The sequence below is a fragment of the Megascapheus bottae genome, chromosome 20 (assembly GCF_031878675.1).
Source record: "Megascapheus bottae isolate mThoBot1 chromosome 20, mThoBot2.hap1, whole genome shotgun sequence".
Classification (NCBI taxonomy): domain Eukaryota; kingdom Metazoa; phylum Chordata; class Mammalia; order Rodentia; family Geomyidae; genus Megascapheus; species Megascapheus bottae.
Window position 1 is genome coordinate 16,210,113 of NC_143528.1, and position 22,969 is coordinate 16,233,081.

At 38.3% G+C, this 22,969-nt stretch overlaps 1 long non-coding RNA gene and 1 pseudogene across 2 annotated transcripts in view; one reads left to right on the forward strand and one right to left on the reverse strand.

Annotated features, from left to right (window-relative positions):
• Positions 1 to 22,969, reverse strand: part of LOC150049212 (uncharacterized) — a 127,468-nt gene that overhangs the window by 104,109 nt on the left and 390 nt on the right. The window lies entirely within an intron of this gene.
• LOC150049219 (large ribosomal subunit protein uL11 pseudogene) lies at positions 493 to 1,891 on the forward strand (annotated as a pseudogene).

The following is a 22,969-nucleotide window of genomic DNA, read 5'->3' on the forward strand; positions in this document are numbered from 1 at the left end:
AAATAGAAATCTGCCAACAACGAGGGAATGGAGGGAATGGGGAAGGATGGAGGATGAAAGGGGTAGACTCATAGAATATGACATGGAATTGACATGTCATTGTAGTTAAAAATCAATAAACAAAAAATTTCACTTGCCGCCAAACTCCTTCGCAACATTTATTAGAAAATGGGATAAAGAAGAGACTTACACCCACCCAGGGATGCTCCTTCCTTTTATGAGCCAGGCTCATGCCTGTCATCTGAATTACTCAGGAGGCTAAAGTCTGAGAATTGCAGTTCTAAGCCAACCTGGGAAGGGAAATCTGCAAAATTATTATACCACTAAACTACCACAAAAAATTCCAGGGGAGCTGTGGCTCAAGTGATAGAGCCACTAGCCTTGTACACAAAAGCTCAGGGACAACACACAGGCCCTTATGAAAGCTCCAGGTCTGGCACCAAAACTTAGGGAGGAGGAGGAAGAGGAGGAGGAGGCTGCTTCTTACAAACCATGGTTTGTAAATTAAAGGCAGCTGAAAATTGTGGTTGCCTTGAGGACAAAATTTCAAACATGAAAATCAGTTCTGAAATGATCTTGTTTTCCTCCTGGAGCAATTTGCGGCTTGTATGTGAACAGAAGATAAGGAACCTTGTTGGTTTGCCTTAGAGGCACAGCAATCCCGTGTCCTCTTGGTATCACACTGAGCTAGACTTATACATTAGACATTTGGAACCTCAACTCATTATTTTCCCCCATCCTGTTTGCTGAATATGAAAGTTTAATATGATATTGTTGAGCTAGTCTGAAACTTCCAAATGCATATTTCCATGAAGCTTTGTTCTAGTTTAAACAGAATGAAGAGTAAAAGGGGGATTATCTGAAGAAATTCAGTTTCTCCACCAAGACACTGGCTTGATCTTTCACTTGTACTCAGCAAGATGAAGAAACTACACTGTGAATTTTACCCTCAATCCTTGGAAAGGACAGTTAAATCTCCATATCTTTGAAGGACAAAGATACAGAGTTACAAGCTCAGTTAACAACTGTAACATCATATTTTATTGTCAGGGTAACCTATAGAGGGGTTGCAATTACATTTGTCGGGTAGTAGGTGCATTACTTCTTACACATTGATACCCCTTCCCATGCTTTCCTCCCATTTTCCTCCCACACACCACCCCAATCTTTTTTCCCCTTTCCTTATTTCAAATAAACGAATAAATGGATATACGATATACCAGGTAACAAAGTCAGTTACAGTACCCACGTGAGATTAACCATAGGGTTAATAAAAAGAGGAAAAAAATAACTTCACATAGTACATTAAAAGCAACAATCAGGGCAACTTTCTTCGGTCATCCCGAATCCAGGTTCATCCGATACCAGCCACCTAAGTTCGACCCCAACGAAATCAAAATCGTGTACCTCAGATATACCAGTGGTGAGGTCGGTGCCACGTCCGCCCTGGACCCCAAGATCGGTCCCCTGGGTCTGTCTCCAAAAAAAGTTGGCGATGACATTGCCAAGGCAACGGGTGACTGGAAGGGTCTGAGGGTTTCAGTGAAGCTGACCATTCAGAACAGACTGGCCCCGATAGAGGCGGTACCTTCTGCCTCTGCCCTGATTATGAAAGCCCTGAAGGAGCCACCAAGAGACAGGAAGAAACAGGAAAACATTAAACACAATGGAAATATCTCTTTTGACGAGATTGTCAGCATTGCCCGGCAGATGAGGCACCGATCTTTAGCCAAATAACTTTCAGGAACCATTAAGGAGATCGTGGGCACAACCCAGTCAGTGGGCTGTAATGTTGATGGCCGCCACCCCCATGACATCATAGATGACATCAACAGCGGTGCAGTGGAATGCCCAGCGAGTTAAGAAGTGCAAGAGACTGAATAAAGAAACAGTGACAACCCGAAAAAGAAAAAAAAAATCACAAAGAAACCTCCTGTTTCCAGATCCTAGAGTTCATTTCACTTAGTCTCATCCTATATGGCAAAATGTACATAGCTTTTGAGCTATTGTGATCCACTGCTAGAATCCTAGATGTGTACTAATTATTACAAATGAGGGAAAACATGTTTCTTTGGATCTGGATTACTTCACTTAATACAATGTTTTCCAAATCTTTTCATTTCCGTACAAATGGAGTGGTGTCATTTCTTTCTGATGACAGCATAGATTTCCACTGTGTACAAATACTACATGTTCTTTATCTACTGAGGAGCATCTGGGTTGGATCCATATCTTAGCTATGATAAATAATGAACATGGTTGTGCTAGTAGCTTTAGTATGTCCTTATTTCTAGACATTTGGGTAAATGTCCAAGAGTGGGATTGCTGGGTCATAGGGGAGCTCTATGTATAGACTCTTGAGGAATCACCATACTGCATTCAAGAGTGGTTGAACAAGTTTACACTCCCACTAACAGTATAGTACCATTCCCTTCTGGCCACATCCCTGCCAGCATCTGTACTATGGGGCTTTTATACATGGATTTTATGGTTTGTAGGTAAGTTCCTTTTATATAGAGAATTTTTAGCATTTTAAATACTAAAATGATATTGACCTGTGTCACAGGCTTTCTTTGTACCTCTTAAGAAGGTTTTATGATTTAGTCATTTCATTATTTGTGTGTGTGTGTGTGTGTGTGTGTGTGTGTGTGTGTGTCCCCTGGGGCTTGAACTCAGGGACTAGGTGCTATTCCTAAGCTTTACTTGGATCTTTTTGGTGATTAATTGAAGGTAAGAATCTTGGCTTTACAGTATGGTGATTCATCAAAAGACTAAACATAGAGCTCCCCTATGACCCAGCAATTCCACTCCTTGGCATTTTCCCAAACGTCCAGAAACAAAAACATTCTAAAGCCACTAACACAACTATGTTCATTGCAGCATTATTTGTCATAGCAAAGATATAGAACCAACCCAGATACCCCGTAGATGATTGGATCAAGAAGATGTGATATTTATACATAATGGAATTCTATGCTGCCATCAGAAAGAATGACCGCCCCATTAGTGAGGAAATGAAACAACTTGGGAAAAATCATATTAAGTGAAGTAAGCCAGACTCAAAAGAACATAGGCTCCATGGTTTCCCTCATTTGTAATAATTAGTATATATTTAGGACTCTCCTAGCAGAGGATTACAATAGCTCAGAACCTAGGTACATAAGGTCATATAGGATGAGACTAAATGAAAGGACCTCTAGGATATGGAAACAAGAGATTTATCTTGTGTGATTGTTGTTCTAAATGTACTATGTTATTTCTCTTCTCTTTTGTTGTCCTTTGGTTAATCTCATATTGTTATAGTATCTGACTTTGTTACCTGGTATATTGTATATATGTTTATTTGTTTACTTGAAATATGAAAGGGAAGGGGGGAAAACAAAATGACTGTGAGGGGTGGGGGAGGGAAATAGGAACAAAAGCATGAGAAAGGGTATTAATGTGTGAGAAGTAATGCACTTACTACCTGATGAATTAACTGTAACCCCTCTATACATTATCTCAACAATAAAAAAATAGAGGGCTGGGAGGCCTTAGTGGTAGAGTGCTTGCCTAGCATACATGAAGACCTGGGTTCAATTCCTCAATATCATATACATAGAAAAAGCTGGAAATGGTGTCATGGCTCAAGTGGTAGAGCTCTAGCCTTGAGAAAGCCCAAGGACAGTGCTCAGGCCCTGAGTTCAAGCCCCAGGAGTGGCCAAAAAAAAAAAGAATCTTGTCTTTAACCATGATCTTCATTTCTCAGCCTTCTGAGTAGCTAAGATTATAGGCATAAGCTACCAGAAGCTGGCTCTATTCCATATTTTTAAAACTATATTTGTGTTATTGATATTTTTATATTTGTTTATTTTTAAATGTACTCAGCTATACTCTGTCATTTTCTTCCTGATGTTAAATTTGGGAACAGACCTTTCAGATTTCTCTTGTTCCTCAAACATTGTTATATACTTTCCTTTGAGATTTCTTATGCTTCATCCCACGTTTTAGAATGTTCTCTTTTCACTTTTATTTACTTCAATATTTTAGAAATTTCCCTGTTATTTCATCCCAACCATTGCTTTTTCAGATTAATACGGTATAACTTCTACCCTTTTGTGATTTCTCCAGGTTTTCTTCTCTTACTGCTGTCTAGTCTTGATGAATATTGGTCAAAAGAGATGTTTGCTCTAAGTTCAATCTTCTGAATATAGTTTTGATACATTCTGTAATGAGTAAAATATCATCAGTCCAGACCTCATTTGTATACTACACAGACAAGTCTGTCCCTTGGCTACTGAGTGCTATTGTCCTGTTCTTTTTTTTTTCTTTTTTTCCAAGCTTTATTTTTATTGTAATTAATAGAAGTGTTACATTATATTCTCCAGATAGAAGGTGCATTACTTAACAATCATTGCTACCCCTTCTCATGTTTTTGTCCCCGTTTCCCTCCCCCACCCTCCTAATCTTGTTTTCCCCCTTCCCTTATTGTCCCATTCTTATTCTATATTGTTGGTAAGTTCTGCTGGTAAACATTAAAAGCTAATATGAATAATTTTTCTCAGCAACATTATAAGTATAACTGAAATTGGGTTTTACAATCTTCTACCATGATTGTTTTTATTTCTATTCCTTCATTAGCAAGTTTCCTAATACATGTTTAATTCTTTGCTAATAATGTTTAATGATATTTGGTGTATATATACTCACAATCCCTACATAGATTTTCCTGGATTAACTCTTTTATCATCACATAATGAACTTCTTTGTCTCACAGAAGTATTGGCCTCCTCACAAGTTGGAAATTTGAGGCTGGAAGTTTAGCCTAGTGGTAGAGAGCTTGCCTAGTGGTAGAGAACATGCATGAAGACCAGGATTCAATTCCTTGGTACCATATGCACAGAAAAAGCTCAAGTGGTGCTGTGGCTCAAGTGGTAGAGTGCTGGCCTGACAAAGCCCAAGGACAGTGCTCAGGTCCTGAGTTCAAGCCCCAGGACTCATGAAAAAATAAAATATTTTTAAAAAATGGGACATGTAGTACAGAAAGAGAATAGCAGTTGGTGATCAGAAGTTTGCTGCACAAACTAGGGTATTTCTAAAAAGTGGAGTGAGAGCTGTAGAATAAATCATTCCTTTGCTTATTCATAAAAACTATAGACCTATGAACACTGTTACGCTGGATGTCCTGCCCAAAAGACTCTGACGATATAATTCTGTTGTTTAAGATGTCCGTTGTGTGGTTCCCTTGTGATAGTATCCCCAGAAAATGAATGAAGGATTAAAAGTTTCAGGTTAAATCTGATCTCTTAAGAACCTGGTGTTGTGATGAAATCTAGAGAGGAAAATGATAAAATCCTATGAGGGAAATGGCACGGATTTGGATATATGAATTTGTAGGGAAAGGTAAATCCCCTGGCAGACACCAAACTGGCAGCTATTACCAGGTTCCTGGTAATCGTGCAAATAAATTCTTAAGCCCATTGTAGAGCTCATTCTGTTGTGTTGATCCAGAGCCTGTAATAATCAAGAATTTCGCATATAAGTGCCTGAGTCTGCCAGTCCAGCCCTTAAGCCTTGAGCATTGAAGGGCAATGGATTCCAAAATTACAAGATGTACTCCTTACTTATTCACAGTTTCTATCTAGGTGGAGCACAAAAGTCTTGACAGCTGACTAATTAAAATAAAAATATGATTTGTAAAGACAATAAAGAAGTTAGAGGCAAGCTGGATGTCAGTGGCTCACTCCTATACTCCTCAGGAGATACTCAGAAGGCTGAGATATAAGGAGTTTGGTTCCAAGCCAGGACAGGGAGGAAAGTCCATGAGATGCTTACATCCAACTAACCATCAGAAAACTAGAAGAGGCACCATGGCTCACAATGGCAGAGCACTAGCCTTGAGCAAAAAGAGCTCAGGGACAGAGCCCAGGCCCTGAATTCAAGCCTCATGACCAACTCCCCACATCCACCAAAAAAATAAAAGCTGGGTGCAATGGTTCATGCCTGTAATCGTAGCTACTCAGGAGGCTGAGATCTGAGGATCAAGGGTCAAAGCCAGCCTGGGTAACAGACAGCTGAGAGATTCTTATCTCCCATTAATCTTAAGAAAATGGGAAGTGGAGATGTGGCTCAAGGGTAGGGCAGTAGCCTTGAGCTGAAAAGCTCAGGGACAGTACTCAGGCCAGAGTTCAAGTCCCATTACCCCCAAATAAATAAATAAATAAATAAATAAATAAATAAATAAATAAATAAATAAAAACAAAGCAAGAAGAATGCAGCATTGAAGAAATATTAGGGTGAAATGAATCCTGAGTCTCAGAGACAACAGGCACTCATTCTGTGTCGTCTTTTATTATTATCTTACTCTATAAGAAATGTTGGATTCTTCAGAGTAGATTTCATTTTCCCTCACTATTGTTGTCTTCTCTAAATAATCTACTAGTTTCAGTAATTTGACAGTCTCATTACATTATTGAGCTTATGGGGCTTGTGAATATTTTCAGTTCATCTACCAAACATAGATATGTCATATATAAAGTGTTATTCAAGTTTACTGGTTGTTTTTTGTTTTTTCTACTCAAGGCCTAGTTACTGTCCCTGTGCCTCTTTGTGCTAAAGGCTACCGCTCTACCATTTGAGCCACAGTGCCACTTCCAGATTTTGAGTGGTTAATGAGAGATAAGAATCTCGGGGACTTTTCTGCTCAGGCTGGCTTTGAACCATGATCCTCAGATCTCAGCCTCCTGAGTAGCTGTATACAGTATATCTTTACACCAGTTATTCTCCAAAAATGAATGGTCGACATCATGAAGTTGACAACTTTGTACCATTTATTTATGTCTCCTCAATGCCTACCATAGAATCTGCATAATTTCCATTTCATTAACATTTTACTTAGAGTCAAAGTTACATGTCATTGTTAGACTGTTCACTCTTCTATTTCTCATTTTCACAACTACATGCTAGTACATTTTTCTTCCTGGGAGATATATTTGCACATTTGTAATCTTACATGTGACTGTGTCTTTACATGAGATAAATTGCTTTTTCAGGTGATTATTGGGAGCTGTATATGTTGCAGTTATAAATTGCAAACAGTTTCAATGTTTTTGCCATAGCCAATGCATGTTGCCTTTCCCCATGTGTTCTACTCTCCTCTAGAGTTCACTGATTCCCTTTTGTTTCGGATGTCAACCTTGTTTTGCCTCTGGAATTCTCATTTATACCAGTTAGCTTTCTACTTAGTTTGGCTTCCTTTTTATTTTATAAAGTCAAAAACTAAATACACTGTCTTTGGAGCATGATCAAACATAAACACATTTGAATTGAATCCATTTATTGATCCAAGGTAAACTAATTTCCAAATCCTGTTTTGTGTTTTTAATTGAATGTGAATATCCACTGTTATAGATTCAAACCCTATTGGAACACAATCGATGCTTTAAGACTTTGGAATGTCAAAGGGACAGAGGGATTCCTATCTTGGAAATACAGGTTAAGAATCCTGAGAGAACATAATAAATGTGAGTGGATTTGTTGTTGTTCTTACCTATCTCACCTCAATTAATTTGAATCAATGATTGATCAGTTGAAATGGAACATATATGAACATGTATACATTTATATGAAGTGACTATGTAGAAATTAATATTTCATCTTCAAAATAGAACTTACGATCACCATTCCAAGAAGACTCTTGCTTTGAATAAAATTTATTGTGTCATCACTTAGCTTTTGAACCCTACGCATGCAGATCCTCCACTGCTGAGCCATACCTCCCATCCCTGTTTTGCACTGGTTATTTTGAGGTCCTTTCTCATTTCCTACCCAGGGATGTAAACAATTCACAACTATCTACTTTTAAGGCTTTTTGTGTAAAAATTCTCATCTTCTTGCCACTGAACTTTTCCCCCATTCTGGCCTGGACATAGGACCCCTACAACCTCAGCTCCATGTAACTTAGGGAGAAAGGTTTTGCACAATTCCACACAGCAATAGGTTATGAAAAGTCTTGTGGTGGTGGGGGGGGAAGGAGAGAGCTGGGCTGTCCTAAAACTACAATTGTCCCATTCTCAATCTCTAAAGCATTTATGAATACAGCCAACTCCAGGGGCTTTTGCTTTAATTGTTTTTTGGAAGGTTAACGGGCGATTCATATTTAAAGGATAGTATAATTAATTTAAAGGATAGCATAATTATGTGTTCTTCATCTAAGCTCTAGCATTATCAATTAACGGCCAATGCCATTCTCTGCATGCCTACTGTCTGACTCTGCCACACACAAAAAATAAAGAGCAAAACCAAGGAATCATATTGATTCATGGTTTAATCCAACTACAAATCTGCTTGAAGGCCTACCATTCCCTTTTTCTTCCACCCTGCCCTTCTAACAATGTATCCACTTCTATTTTGTCATTTCTTTTTCTTTTAGTTGCTATTCTAAAGGATCAACTCCAACAGAAGAGATACCATTCAAAGTCAGTGCTGCATGCATGTAGAAAGAGGCCCTCCCTTTTCCCTTTGCTCCTAAATTATCCTGCTCATAGTAGATGATGACTGAGTGGGAGAGCCTGCTGAATGTTAAAATCACTTCTCTGCAGCTCTGGTTTGGGTTGCTACTCATCATTTGTGGTTGGCTCCAGATTGGGCAGACTCAATATCAAAGCCCCCCAGAGGTGATGATAGCCTTAAAAGTAAGTAGCATGAGGAGTCCAGACTGGCTGTCCTATAGCCTGTACTTTGGAGGACAGCGACACATTGTCCACTTGAAGACCAAGAAGTTTATAAAATCCAAACATTTCTCTGTGTTCACCTACACAGCCGAGGGAGCTCTCCTTGAGGAATAACCTTTTGTCCGGAAAGACTGCTATTACCAGGGGTATGTGCAAGGAAACCCAGATTCCCAGATGGTACTTAGCACCTGTTTTGGTGGCTTTTAGGGAACGCTACAAATAAACGCTATGTTTTATGAAATCAAGCCCAAGATCCTGTTTGCCACATTTGAACATCTAGTTTATAAGAGAGGCAAGGATGAGTTACATTCCCCCTCAATGAGGTATGTATTAACAGAAGAAGAAATTGCCAAACAGCTGAAGTTACAAGAGAGAGATGATTTCTAGAAGATTCAAAGTAACTATGAAGGATGGTGGGCATACACAATATAGGCGAGACTTGTGCTATTTGTGGAAAATAACTATAACACGTATCGGAAACAATATGTCAACAGTGTTAAAAGACATCCTTCTCATTGTCAATGAAGCAAGTTCCATTTTCTCAGCATTGGATATAGATATCCCTTTAGTTGGAGTTGATGTCTGGACTGAAACAAATCCTATACTTGTAAATACTATATGTCAATCCATCGATCTCTTTTGTCAGTTTAAGAAAAGTAAGTTGCATCCATGTCTTCCTAATGAGTTTGCACACCTTATGGTAAAGATCGATTCAGAAAATAGAATGGGTACAACCTTTGTAGGAAGCATATGTGCACCTCTGGGGCTTGTGGAGTTGTACTACTCCAGGCTGACAACTTCCCTGTGACTGCACAATCATTGGTACGTGAAACGTGTCATATTTTGAATATGGGTCATGATTTCGAAAATTAACGTAACTTGTGAACAGGCAGATATTCTCTGTGGGAGAGTTCAACGTGAGCACGTGGAGGAACGTCCTGAGTTAGACAATCACTCTAATTTACTCAGTATCGAGAGAATGCGGTGGAATACTAGAGTCCTCATGGGCACTGGGGAATGGTCATAGAGGATCCGGGTGATGTGAAAGATGGAACTCAGTGTGTTCACATATATGTCTCATATAGGAAGTGCATCCTTAAACTGCTCCATACAAGTAAATATACCAGAATATTGCAATACGCAAGGCATCTGCAATAATAGAAACCATTGTCATGGTGATGAAAGTGGCTATGGAGGTAGCATTGATAGTGGCCCACCTTTTCTTGAAATGTTTCTGGATAAATTGTTGAGGGTGTTTCTGGCAGCGGTATTTCTATTACTCCTTCTTTTATTAGTGGCCGTGTTCATTGTGTGTGTTGGGGGAGATTCCGTGCTGGACGTGGCAACGTTGCACCACCTCCAAAAGGTGGAAAGGGCAAAAAGAAATAAGAACTCGAGATTGAAAAATCACCTGAGAAAGAACCACCCAGTGTTCCAACAGCATTTGAGACAGTGAACTAAATGTCACCGTTTTGAGACATACTCCTAATCCTTAATGAAATTTCATGGGTATTCATTTTCACTGCCCTTGCAGTATGTTATCTTCTCACAGGTGTCAGAAAGGAAGATTTGAAAATTTCAGAGATCTTGCTTGCGAGATTGAAAACACTGCTAAAGATGTGAGTCCTATCATATTATTTTGGTTCATTATTTAAAGTACCTTATTGATTTTTTTTTTGCCAGTCCTGGGCTTAAGCTCAGGGCCTGAGCACTATCCTTGGACTTTCTCAAGGCTAGAGCTCTACCCTTGAGCCTCAGCACCATTTTCGGCTTTTTTTCTACGTATGTGGTACCAAGGAATCGAATCCGGGTCTTCGTGCATGCTAGGCAAACATGTTACCACTAAGCTAAACTCCCGGCCCCCCTTATTGATTTTTAATAGAATGTAATAGAATAGATTTTTAATAGAATTCTTGTCACTCTCGTCCTCTGAGTTTCTTTCTCCATTCCCTAAAGTGTCTATCTCCCTGTTTTCCTCTTCCTCTTTTTTTCTCTCCTTTTCTCTTTCTCCTTCCTCTCCCTTTCCCCTCTTCCCTCTCTCTCTCTACTTCTCTCTTCCAGTGTGGACACTGTCATTTGATAGCTTTCAATTTCCAGCCACCTTCCTCTTTTCACTCTGATTTGTTGAGAAAAAAGAATGAACCCTTGAAATCCATTACCTCTTGTCAGTCCTGTAATGTGCATCGTTACGGATACAAACAGGAGACATGGAACCTCAGAAAACCTTTGGTGTACTTATTACAGCTTAGCATCAATAACAACTCTCTCCTTGCTAGCCTCAGTGGGTTTTAGCTTGTACATCAGTGGGTTCTAGCTTGCGCATCAGGGGTTCTAGCTTGCGAATCAGTATGGAAATTCCTCCCAGAGAAACCGTACTGCTGTGGCCCCAATCACAGAACAACAATTGGCCATACCTTCTGTGCAGAAGTTGGGTGTGGGAGAAGTCTTAGAACCATGTGACATATTTAAGTCTCTGGGTTTGAATCTCCCCGACCTCTTCCCTCCAATCTCTTCTCCCAGTGGCAATAATTACATACCCTGGTTAGTCAGAAAACTGTGGTCATTTCACATGTGTGGGTTCGAATTCTTTCACATCTGAATGGTATTTACCCTGATGCCATAAGGGGAGGAGGGGCTATCAGATGTCAGAAAGTTTTTTTTTAATTTTTTATTGTAATTAATAGAAGGGTTACATTATATTCACCAGATAGAAGGTGTATTACTTCACAAACATTAATACTCTTTCTCATGACATGGTCCCCATTTCCCTTCCCCCTCTCCCCCACTCTTTTTGATTTCCCCCCTTCCCTATCCAATTTCAAATAACCAATTAAGTGCATATAAAATATATCAGATAACAAGGTGAAATATTGTAACAATATGAGATAACCAAGGGATAGCAAAAGAGATAAGAGATAACATAGTACATTAAGGACAATAATCACTCATTATATGGCTTTTGTTTCTTTATCCTGGAGGTCATTACATTTAGTGTCATACTGTTTGGCCTTATGTCTCTAGATTTTGTTCTGTTGTAAATCTCTGCTAGGAGAGCCTGAAGTTTCTACTGAATTTGACAAAAGAGGGAGACTCTTGGGCCTATGTTCCTTTGAGTCTGGCTTACTTCACTTAATATGATCTTTTCTAAGTCTTTCCATTTCCTAACAAATGGGGCGATGTCATTCTTTCTGACAGCAGCATAGAATTCCATTGTGTACAAATATCACATTTTGTTGATCCACTCATCAACTGAGGGACATCTGGATTGGTTCCATATCTTTGCTAAGATAAATAGTGCTGCAATGAACATCGTTGTGCTAGTGGATTTAGTATGCCCTTGTTTCTGGACAATTGGGTAAATGCCAAGTAGTGGAATTGCTGGGTCATAGGGGAGCTCTATGTTTAGTCTTTTGAGGAACTGCCATACTGCATTCCATAGTGGTTGAATGAGTTTGCACTCCCACCAACAGTGTAGTAGTGATCCCTCCGGGCCACATCCCCTCCAGCATCTGTTGTTATTAGTTTTCTTGATCCTGGCCATTCTAACTGGAGTGAGGTGGAATCTTAGAATTGTTTTGATTTGCATTTCTTTTATGGCCAGAGATGTCGAGCATTTCTTCATGTGTCTATAGGCCATTTTTGTTTCTTCTTCAGAGAAGACTCTCTTTAAGTCTTTGGCCCATCTTTTAATGGGATGGTTGTTTCTTTGGACATTAGTTTTGGAGTGATTCAATTTTTTGAGCTGTTGATATATTTTAGATATGAGGCCTTTGTCCGTTGTATGGTTGGTGAAGATCTTCTCCCATTTTATAGGCTTTCTAATTAATTTACTAGCTATGTCCTTTGCCATACAAAGCTCTGCAGTTTAATGCAGTCCCACTAATCCAGCCTTTCTCTGATTTGTTGTGATTTTTAGTCCTTATTAAGAAAGTTTCGACCTGTATCAAGGAGGCCTAGTGTATCTCCTATTCCTTCTTGTAAAGTTTTCAGTGTGTCGGTTTTTACCTCAAGGTTTTTGATCCATTTGGAGTTAATTCTAGTGCAGGGTGACAAAGAAGGATCCAACTTTAGTTTTTGTCAGAAAGTTTTGAAAAAAAATTTATCTCCCATTACTGTCTAATATCTGTAGGCAATCACTTAAACTTCATGGCACTTGCCACTCAAAAACTTTGCAAGATTGCTTATGGAATGAGATAAAATTCTTACCCTCATATGTTGCACTTTATGTGGCTTGCCAAATAAACCTAACAACAACAGGTAACAGTAGTGTAATGTCTCAAGGAGGAGCACACAAACCAAAAACGATTCTGAAAGGAGGTGATGAGTGACCTCTATTATTTCCCCTGGAGCAAGCACATGCCACATGCAATGGCAACTGGGGATGTGAGAGAGAACTTCTACGAGGAAAAAATATCAACCCTCTTAATCAAATTTCACACTACCACCATAAGGTAGTTTCAGACTTTCAACTCATTATTATTTTCCCCCAAGTTATAGTTGCTGAATTTGATGACTTTTTAGAAGTCTGGTGACAAGCCTGATGTTTTAAATATTTCTTGTATCTTTAAGTAGTTCAACAAAGGTGCCTCAATTCAACATGTCAGTTTGTGAATATAATATGTCTTGATCACTGACAGTACTGTCATGAACATCCTCCATCTCTCCCAATCCTACTCATCTTCTCAAGTTACCTGGTTCCATTTTCACACATGTACATTATGACTGCTCCATCCACTGAAACTTTTGTGTGTGTGTATGGATCATGGGGCTTGAACTCTGCCTGGGTGCTGTCCCTGAGCTCTTCAGCTCAAGGCTACCACCCTATCCTTGAGCCAAGCCCCACCTCCCATTTTCTAGAGGTTAAATTGGAGATAAGAGTCTTAGGTCCCTTTGTGCCTGGACTGGCTATCAGATCTCAGCCTACTGAGTAGCTAGGATTACAGGTGTGAGCCACCATACACCTGGTTCTGAAACTTTTAAATCACATATTTTCTGAATTTAGATGATCAGAACACACCAAAAAAGAACTCTTATTACAAGTAAAAACATGATTTTTTCTAAGAGACTTTTTTTTAATTTGCATTTAATGAGAACCTGGAGATCTTCTCAGTGGCTCTTTGGATTATAGAAGTATAGAGGTTAATTTACATGATATTTCAGATCTGAGCATAATACAATGAGAGTCTTCAGGTTCACATAATGAGCAATAGCCTCTAAGGAAAGAAAATTAGTCCCAGACTTTCTAAAACTCAATCACCTTTGACATAGTTCAAAAGACAGAGGAGGTGGTAATTGCTTCTTTGGTCTATCTATGCAGCAGAAGAAATAGGGAAGTATTTCTTGTGGAGCCACCTGTCAATTTTGTGGTCATGTTAATACACAATGAACTGCACTCAAATCTACGAATACAGACGCTTTATAATGGCCTAAGGCTGCTGTATTCCAAGTGGGTGTCTCACTACAGGGGTCCCCTTGTTACAGAGTAAGGTTCTTCTTTCTTCTCCCTGTCAGTGTTTGAAGAGCAATATAAACAGCCTGGCCAGGTGCTGAACTGCCTCAGTCTTAGAGTTCCCTTCTGACAGAACCAAAAGCAAATAATTTCTATCCTCTATAAGTTATGCAGAAGACGGAGGTCTATTGTAACCACAGAAAAGAAAATCAGTTCTTAAAAATTGGTATCAGGAATTACTGCTATAAAATAACTTCATTATGAGGCATCTTGGGTACAAGACATTGTGTGGAAGCTAGAGGAATCTATGGGAGGTGCTGATAAAGAGGATTAAAGATTGTTTCTTGTGAAGGCTCAGTAGAGGTGACTAGAAAAATTCTGGTGGAAATAAAACAGTCATGCCCAGAATGATTACAGAAAGATGGAGTCTTTCTGGAGAAATCAGGATAGCCAACTTACAATTGCCTCTAACATTAAAAAACCGAGGTATAAACTAAGGAGATGAAAGACCTCTGCAATTCAAACTATAAACCCTTAAGGAAGATTTGCATCAGAAGACACAAAGACCTCCCAAGTTCACTCACTGGCAGAATTAATATCATAAATATGGTTATGCTACCAAAACCAACCCACACATTCAAGGTAATGCCCACCAAAGTTCTACTTTCATTCTTTGCATAATTTTTTAAAATTTATCTGAAATCATAAAAGACCAAAATAGCTAAAGTAATCCTGAAGATAAAAGAACAACAGGAGACGCATCAAAATACCATATTTCAAATTATTCAAAATGATATAAAATGTATGTAAAAACCATAAAAAATAAAAATATTTTAAAAGTATAGAAAAATACACTGAAAAGATTATGAGAAAAATACTGAAAATCAGTATTTTTTTGTTATTATTTAGGAAAAGGGTACAAGCATGCTAGGATGGAGACAAATACAGGCCAGAAGATAGGAAGACAGCATGATGAGCTGCAGGCTAGATTTGAGTCAGTTGACCCTGCGAGGTCACATTCCTGCAATCACTGCTGCTGAGACAGGGAGGTGACACCATAAGGACAGCCTGGAGAGAGTAATCAGTTATTTACACTTAGTGTCAAGTCTGTTTTATAAAGTATCTGAGGCTCATAAGTCATAACGATATTTGATCTAATCGATGGTCTTGAATGCTAAACAAAACCCAAAAGAGGGAAAGTCGGATCTCATTTTGTCTGTCTCTAGTGAGGTACTGACTGTTGAATAGGGTAGATGACATCACTGGGTAAATGTGGATATTGCCACTTGGCAGAAGAAATCATATGGTGAAAGAGGAAGCAAAACAGAGGGCCCAGAAAGTCAAACTGACTTTGGAACTAGATTATTTTGCCCATATCCAATCTAGTATCAACAGAGTAAGAACTCATCAAGTTTATATTCCTCCTATGGAAATTATCTATCAACATACTACATTTTCAACTAAGTTCCCAGGACATGAAGCTTTGGGAGCACAAATCATATCCAAACCACAGCTCATACTTTATGTATTTTAGTCTAATAGGAAAGGTAATGCTGCATTACATTTTTTATGTAGTAACCGGAGACATGAGAGGTTTATTTTTTTAATTTATTTTTGAACTGATACATAAAATGAAGAAAGGCGTATATTAATGGAGTACTATGTCTTGATTCAACACATATAGGCATTGCAAGATGTTTGAGTCAAGTTAAACATTTATCTCCTTAAACACTTATCATTACTTTCTGTGAAAACATTCAAAATCCTAATAGCCTATTGAGTGCACTGTATGTTATTACTATTATTATTAACTGAGAGATAGCACAGCAGAACTTCTGCTTTCAATATTACTACTCCTTAGTACCCATGGGTTGACTTTTCCCCATATTTAACCTCTCTGTTCTTTACAGTCTCTGATCACCATCATCTCTTCTATGAGATGAACTTTTTTTATGTTCCAAATAGGCATGCAATTGTGGGGTACTTGACTAGGGTTAATTAGACTTTAACATTTTTAAATGTTATTTAGGAGAGCTATGAAGGAATGAACAGAAGTAACATTTTAGTGGTTTAATTTACAGTACTTCCACTTACTTAGCTATCTTTCTCAAAATCTTTCAGAAAGGTTAAGGAAACTTCATTACTCTCATTCCACAGGCAGGAAAAACTGTAAAAAAAAAATATTATTGGGGAAAGCCTGTAGTTTGATTTTGAAATATAAACGACAGGGCCAGATTTTAGAGGAACAAGGACCAAATCCCCTCAAACCACCCTCACCCCCTTCCTGGGCCCTCAATTCTTCCTTGTGTTTACACTATGGAAGGAGTTTGAGTGCGTGATAAAATAGTTCTGAAATGTGACTGTTCGTTTTTATGCAGCTTTCAAGAAAGCTCAACATCTCTAGCGCCTACCACAGAGTTTAGTGCATAACAGCTTCTCAATAAATATTTGGTGGCTCGATGAATGTTTAGAAGGAATTCAATAGAAAAGTTCGATAGTCTTTCCATTGGTGACTCCCTCCCCAAAACCCCTCCACAAATTATACAATTCTTCAAAAAGGTCCACTGCTGAGTGCCTTGTTCCCTTCAGTGCCTTTACCAGCCTCAACCACTGGTTGTGTGCCATTTCAATTTTAGGGATCAAATGCTGACATTCCTCTTCCCCAAAGCTTTGAATTGGGCAGGACTAAATTTGTACAGTTATGGTGATATTAATAAACATCTATCAGGTAGAAAATACAGAGAAACTATTAAAGGTCTAAGATAGCATTTTCTAAGTGATATAACAGGTAATAGTGGTAATGGTTTAATAGATAACAATATATGTCATTTTAGTTATTTATAGCCACTTTGTTTAAGAAAAAAATCAATAGGTATATAAGGCAGGTTCTATTATGTGTATCTGTTTCTGCAGTTAAAAATTTAAGATTGTGCTGGTGGTATATGACTTCAGTGATAGTTCAAAAATATGGATATAAAATTAGAACCTTGCTAGCACATCAATAGATTATTGAAAATTTTCATTATTCTTAAAAATAGAATTGAAAGTATTATTTTATAAAAGTCAATCAAAATTGTTCATTTAATTAAAATTAACAACTTAATTCATATTCTCTACTACATATCCATATGTTTCAGTATCTTTTTTATTTCAGGAACTCTTTCCTATTGATAATAAAAAGCTAAGCAGAATTTTATTACCTTCTGGGCTAGGATAGGATCCTACTTAAATTTATGCTGATTGTTCAGCTCTATTTCCATTCCAGTAAAAACACAAATGGGTATATTTCCCCCAAAATTTTTTGGGGAAAAATATCCAGTGTCTATCTATATACAGTGCAATTTGATTTAAGACTTAGAGGGCAAGTCCTAACTGAATAAGCTAGACTGGCTTGTTTGTAAGAGGCTGGTGAGCTAGATTAGTCAACAACAAAATAGACTGCTGGGGTTTTTTTTGGGGGGGTTGGGGGGCTGGGACTGTCTGGGCTACAAAAAGAAGACAAAGACTTCAATTTGCTAAAGGGCACCCATGTATACCAATCCAAATAGAAATCTAAAACAGGTGAGAACTTTTGAAGTACTGTCTATAAAACATTCATTGCCTGAGGACATTAGGACACATTACCAACCCATTAAGGATGAGTTCTGTGAGCCTAAGCCAGACAGTTGTAGTTGTTTAGAAGCAAGAAGCAGCTAATCTCTCCCTTCACTTCACCACCAGGGGGTAATTTGCATTTTGCTGTTTGATCTCAAAGAATTTAGTTTTCTAATAAGGTTACAGAGAATTCCTGGAAGATGTTAGCTAGCACATCTTCAACTTGAATTTATTATTTTTTTTAATGCTAGGCAAGCACTGGGGAAAACTCCAGCCCTATTTTTTATTAAACAATTTATTAACATTGATTTTTACGTCATATTTCAAATGACGTGTTTAAGAAACAATTATTCAAGAAGGGAATCTCTACACAACCACAGGCTCTTAATTTTTAAAACATAATCAAAATTAGGCTAAGGGTTTGTATATCATAGATACGTATTAATCAATGTAATAAACTTGAATATTTTAAGACCAAAGTTTTAGCACCTGGATTTCATAGTGTCATGCAAGACACAGTTGTTAATTTAGACTCCATTACAAAGCTATAGTAATCAAAACAGCTTGTTTCTGTCACAAGAAACTAAGATACACTAACCTATCCCAGTTTTCCTGGGACTTTTAGTGCTAAAAACTATCCCCAAGTAAATTGATTCATAGCAATTTAAAGGAACACAGAAGTCTGTTCTTCATCTGGGCTGGTTTCTCCACTCAAAAAGTGTCCTTACTCAACTTAGGCTCAATGGTTTCCCTCATCTGTCATAACCAGTAGAAACCTTGGGTTCTACTAGCAGAGATCTGCAATAGAGCAAAACCTTGATACATAAGGCCATATAGTATGAAGCTAATTGAAAGGACCTCCAGGATATTGAAACAAGCCATATAACGAATGATTGTTGTCCTTAATGTACTATGTTATCTCTCATCTCCTTTGCTGTCCCTTGGGTATCTCATATTGTTACAGTACCTCACTTTGTTATCTGGTATATTGAATTTATTTGTATTTGAATATTTGAAATTTGATAGGGAAGGGGGGACAACCAAGGTGGAGGGGGGGATGGGGGGGAGGGTAAAGGGTACCAAGACATCTAAAAGGGTATCAATGTATGTGAATTAATGCACCTTCTATCTGGCAAATAACATGTAACCCTTTTATTAATTACAATAAAAAAATAAAAAAAATTTTTAAAAAGTGTCCTTACTAGAAACATACTTTGAGAGTCTTGGACAGAGAGAAGAAAAATGTATGTGGCAATAGAAAAGTACCTTTGTTTTCAAGACTCAGGTCTTGAAAACAGTGGAACACGGAAGCAAGTCACTGTAGAGGCAAAGGGAGGCAGGAAGTCAAAGGAGACCTAAAGACCGTATCCAAATCAGTGCAACACACTCACCTCAGACAAATCTGGTTTACACATCTCATCCCAAGCATACACAATGCCTTCTCTATCCCAGAATGCCTTTCTCTTTGTTCCATGGATAAAATCTTAAAAATACTATTTCTCCTTCAATGATCTTTTGAGAAAAGGCATTTTGTGTGTTGGGGGTGGAGGGGGCTGTTATGGGGTTTGTACCCTGGTTGCTGCCCCTGAGCTCTTCAACTCAAGGCTACCACCCTACCCCCTTGAGCCACAGTCTCACTTCCTGTTTTCTAGTCTTTTGGTCTTTAGTGCCCAGGCTGGCTTTGAACCACGTTCCTCAGATCTCACCTCCTGAACATCTAGAATTACAGGCATGAGCCCCCATGACTGGTGACAAATTTTATTCTTAGTGCAGATTTTATTCTTAGTGTAGTCCATAGGGCCTAAGGATGACTGTAGATGACAATCATAATGGAAAATGTTCAAGTAAAACAAGAGGATCAAGTATGCTTATAAAATAAAACTAGATCAACTATGCTCATGAAAGAAAACTATCATAGCAGACTCAAAATTACAAAACCCTATTTCCTAGTCTAAGGGAATCCCAGTGCACCAAAATTGTATCCAGTCATGTATATACAATGAGTAATTGCAAAGCAGAATTTCACACATTTGTTTCATAACAACCAGACTCTGTTATTTCTACCAGATGCACGACTTCTTTTTTTTTTTTTTTTTTTTTTTTTGGTTGTTCGTGGGGCTTAAATTCTAGGCCTGGGCTCTGTCCCTGAGCTCTTCAGTTTAAGCCTACTGCCCTACTCCTGGAGCCACAGTTCCATTTCCGATTTTCTTTTGTGTCGGGGCTGATTTTGAACCGTGATCCTCAGATCTCAGCTAGGATTACAGGCATGAGCCACTGTGCCCTGTGGAAAAGGCATTTCTCGCACCAACTCTTCCTCTGAGCTTCCTCAGAGCTAATTTTCTTCTTTTGGTATTTGTTTATTGGTTGTATCTATAATTGATTTTCAGTGTGGTATCATCTCAAATGGATCCTAAAGGGTGAGCTGAAGCAGGATTGTTATTTCTTTAAAAATCAAAACAAAACTTTCCTCTCTGATCTATTACATTAGCCCAGACTAGACTTGATGATACACTGTCAGTGTTGTCCAACAGAAATATGATTTGCAACAATCACATTTAAAAAAAAACTACAAAAATATTTATTAAACTAATTAGTTAAATCCCTACCTTTATGCAGCCTAATGTGTCCAAAACTTTATTTCAACAATGTAATAAATATTAAAAAATTATTAGTGTTTTACATGATTTTGATTATACTAAGTCTTTGAAAGTCAGTGTATATTTTACACTTCAACAAATCTGAATTCAGACTGGCCACATCTCAATGCTCAAGAGCTACATGCAGCCAGTGGGTACAATATTGGCTAGCACAGGTTTAAATGTAAGTTAAAGAAAATGTACTGGCTATTTGAAATAGGAAAGGGAAAGGGAGAAAGCAATATGATTGGGAGGGGTGGGGGAAGGAAATGGTGAAAAAAAACATGAGAAGGGGTATCAATGTGTGAGAAGTAATGCAGCTACTATCTGGTGAATGTAACTGTAGCCCCTCTATATATTACAATGAAGAAATTTAAAAAGAAAAGAAAATGTACTAAGAAGGATAATGGAGACTTTACATAATTAAAATAATATAGCTGGATTCTATCACCAATGAGAAGATACCATGAGTTTCTGTGCAATAACTTTTGCTGATGTTATGACAGAGATTAGGGAGGTAAGTTCATAGAAATCAAGAGAAAGGGTTATTTCTGTGATGAAGAGCAAATGTGAGGCTAATAACAGAACTTTGTGGTTCATTAAACATTAAAAAGTAAAGAGAAAGGAGAACTTTAAATTATAAAAGAATAACTTGAACATAATAACTTTAAGATAGCACTTAAAGTGCCAGGAGAATGGTTAAGAAGTATAGTAGTAAGAAAATAGAAGAACAAGGAAATGGAAAGACTTGGAAAAAATCATATTAAGTAAAGTAAGCCAGAATCAAAGGAACATAGACTCAATGGTTTTCTTCATTTGTAATAATTAATACAAACCTTGAACTCTCCTAGCAGAGAATTACAATAGCTCAAAAACATGTTTTGTAAAAGGAGTGGAGAATGGCAGTGGCCTGAAAGCCCTCCAAACTCTGGGTCCTATTGGTTTATTCCTTCAAATCCTACTCGCTTGTAGCAAGCATTAGTATACAGTGTTTAATTATCTGATAAAAAGGATGGGGTAAAGGAATTTAGTTTGTCTTCTTGAGCTACAAGATTATAATATCACAAAGTAGAGCTAGTAAGAATCAACTTATTCAATCTTGATAGTTAAAAGGTAAATCCTAGATGGTAAACTTGAGATGTATTTTACATTGTATTTGGAAAACATGAGAGAACAGGGTATAATATTTTTCAGAGAAAAAAAGTGCCTTGAAATTTTGTGCAATTTCACATATGCACAAATATTTGTAAGATCTGCAGAACAACCTAGATGGCTCTAAAAAGTAAGGTGGATTTTTCTCATTCCCAGAGGAAGTTTGTCACATGAAAGTGAAGTGTGTGAAAATACTCTGCAATATTGTTAAAACGTGTTAGAAGGACATAAATTTTTGCTTAGAGATGAAACTGATTTTATTAGTCATACATGAACACAGTGAATGCTTGCCTCGGGAAATTGGAAAATTAGATGGATAAATTAGACTCGGCGATTCTTTTTTTGGAAAAAAATCACAGTTTCTAAATGTTGAATAGGCCAAGCAACAATGGCTCATGCCTGTCATCCCAGGCTGAGATCTGAGGAACAAGGTCAAAGCCAGGCCAGGCAGAAAAGCCAGTGAGACTGTTATCTCCAATTAACTACAAAAAGCTAGGATTGGAGTTGTGGTTCACATAGTAGAGCACTAACCTGGAGCAAAAAAACGCAGGGACCGTGCTTAGGTCCTGAGTTCAAGCCCCAGAACTGGCAAGAAGAAGACAAAAAAAAAGGAACAATTTAGATCATCACATTAAAAATGCACTACGACATATCAATCTGGTACTTTGCTACAATTATTATTAGTAGATGAATCTGGAGCCATTACCCAGATATTAAGCAAAGTAAGACCTTTTCTGCCCCAAATAATAATGTGCTCTCAATGTGGTACTTCATTTCAGATGAAAATTAAGTTTCACATTGTGATTGTGAAGTTGTTATCAGGGACTCTCAAAGTAAGCAGTAGTATAGCAGGAGAAGCCTTGGTTCTGTCCCCTCTGCTCTTGTTCCCTTGGAAACAGCAGACGCCATTTTCTTATAAAACCACTGCCAAGAAATGTTGACTGTCTGTTCACATTCCTCGAGTTTTCAAAATTTAACAGCTGCACATCATTAATGTAAACCGTTATGCTATTGTTTTGGTGAAAGTGGCATTATTTGTCAGAACACCACACACATCTGGGCTTCTATTGATCATATCATTTAGTTCTCAGTTTTCCCTAGAATGAAAAATACGGATAAGATACACAGACACACATTCCACGTAGCAGAAATCTGCTTAGAATGAACTTGGGAAACGTCTGAAACTGATTCCTCCAAGGAAAGAGCATTGCCCTTGTGCCAGGTTCCGCTTTCCAGGTGGGCCCACACCTCGAGGCCCCAGGCTAGCGCGCAACCACGAGAGCCGCAGACCGCGCCACCCTACCAGCACTGGGCCCCACGTATACCGAAGACTGGCCCGACCCACCCGTCGCCAGAGGGCTGCGGGTGGGAGTAAGCGAGGGCGGGGCCGCCCTGTCCAGGCCCGCCTACTTCCCACCCAGGCCCCA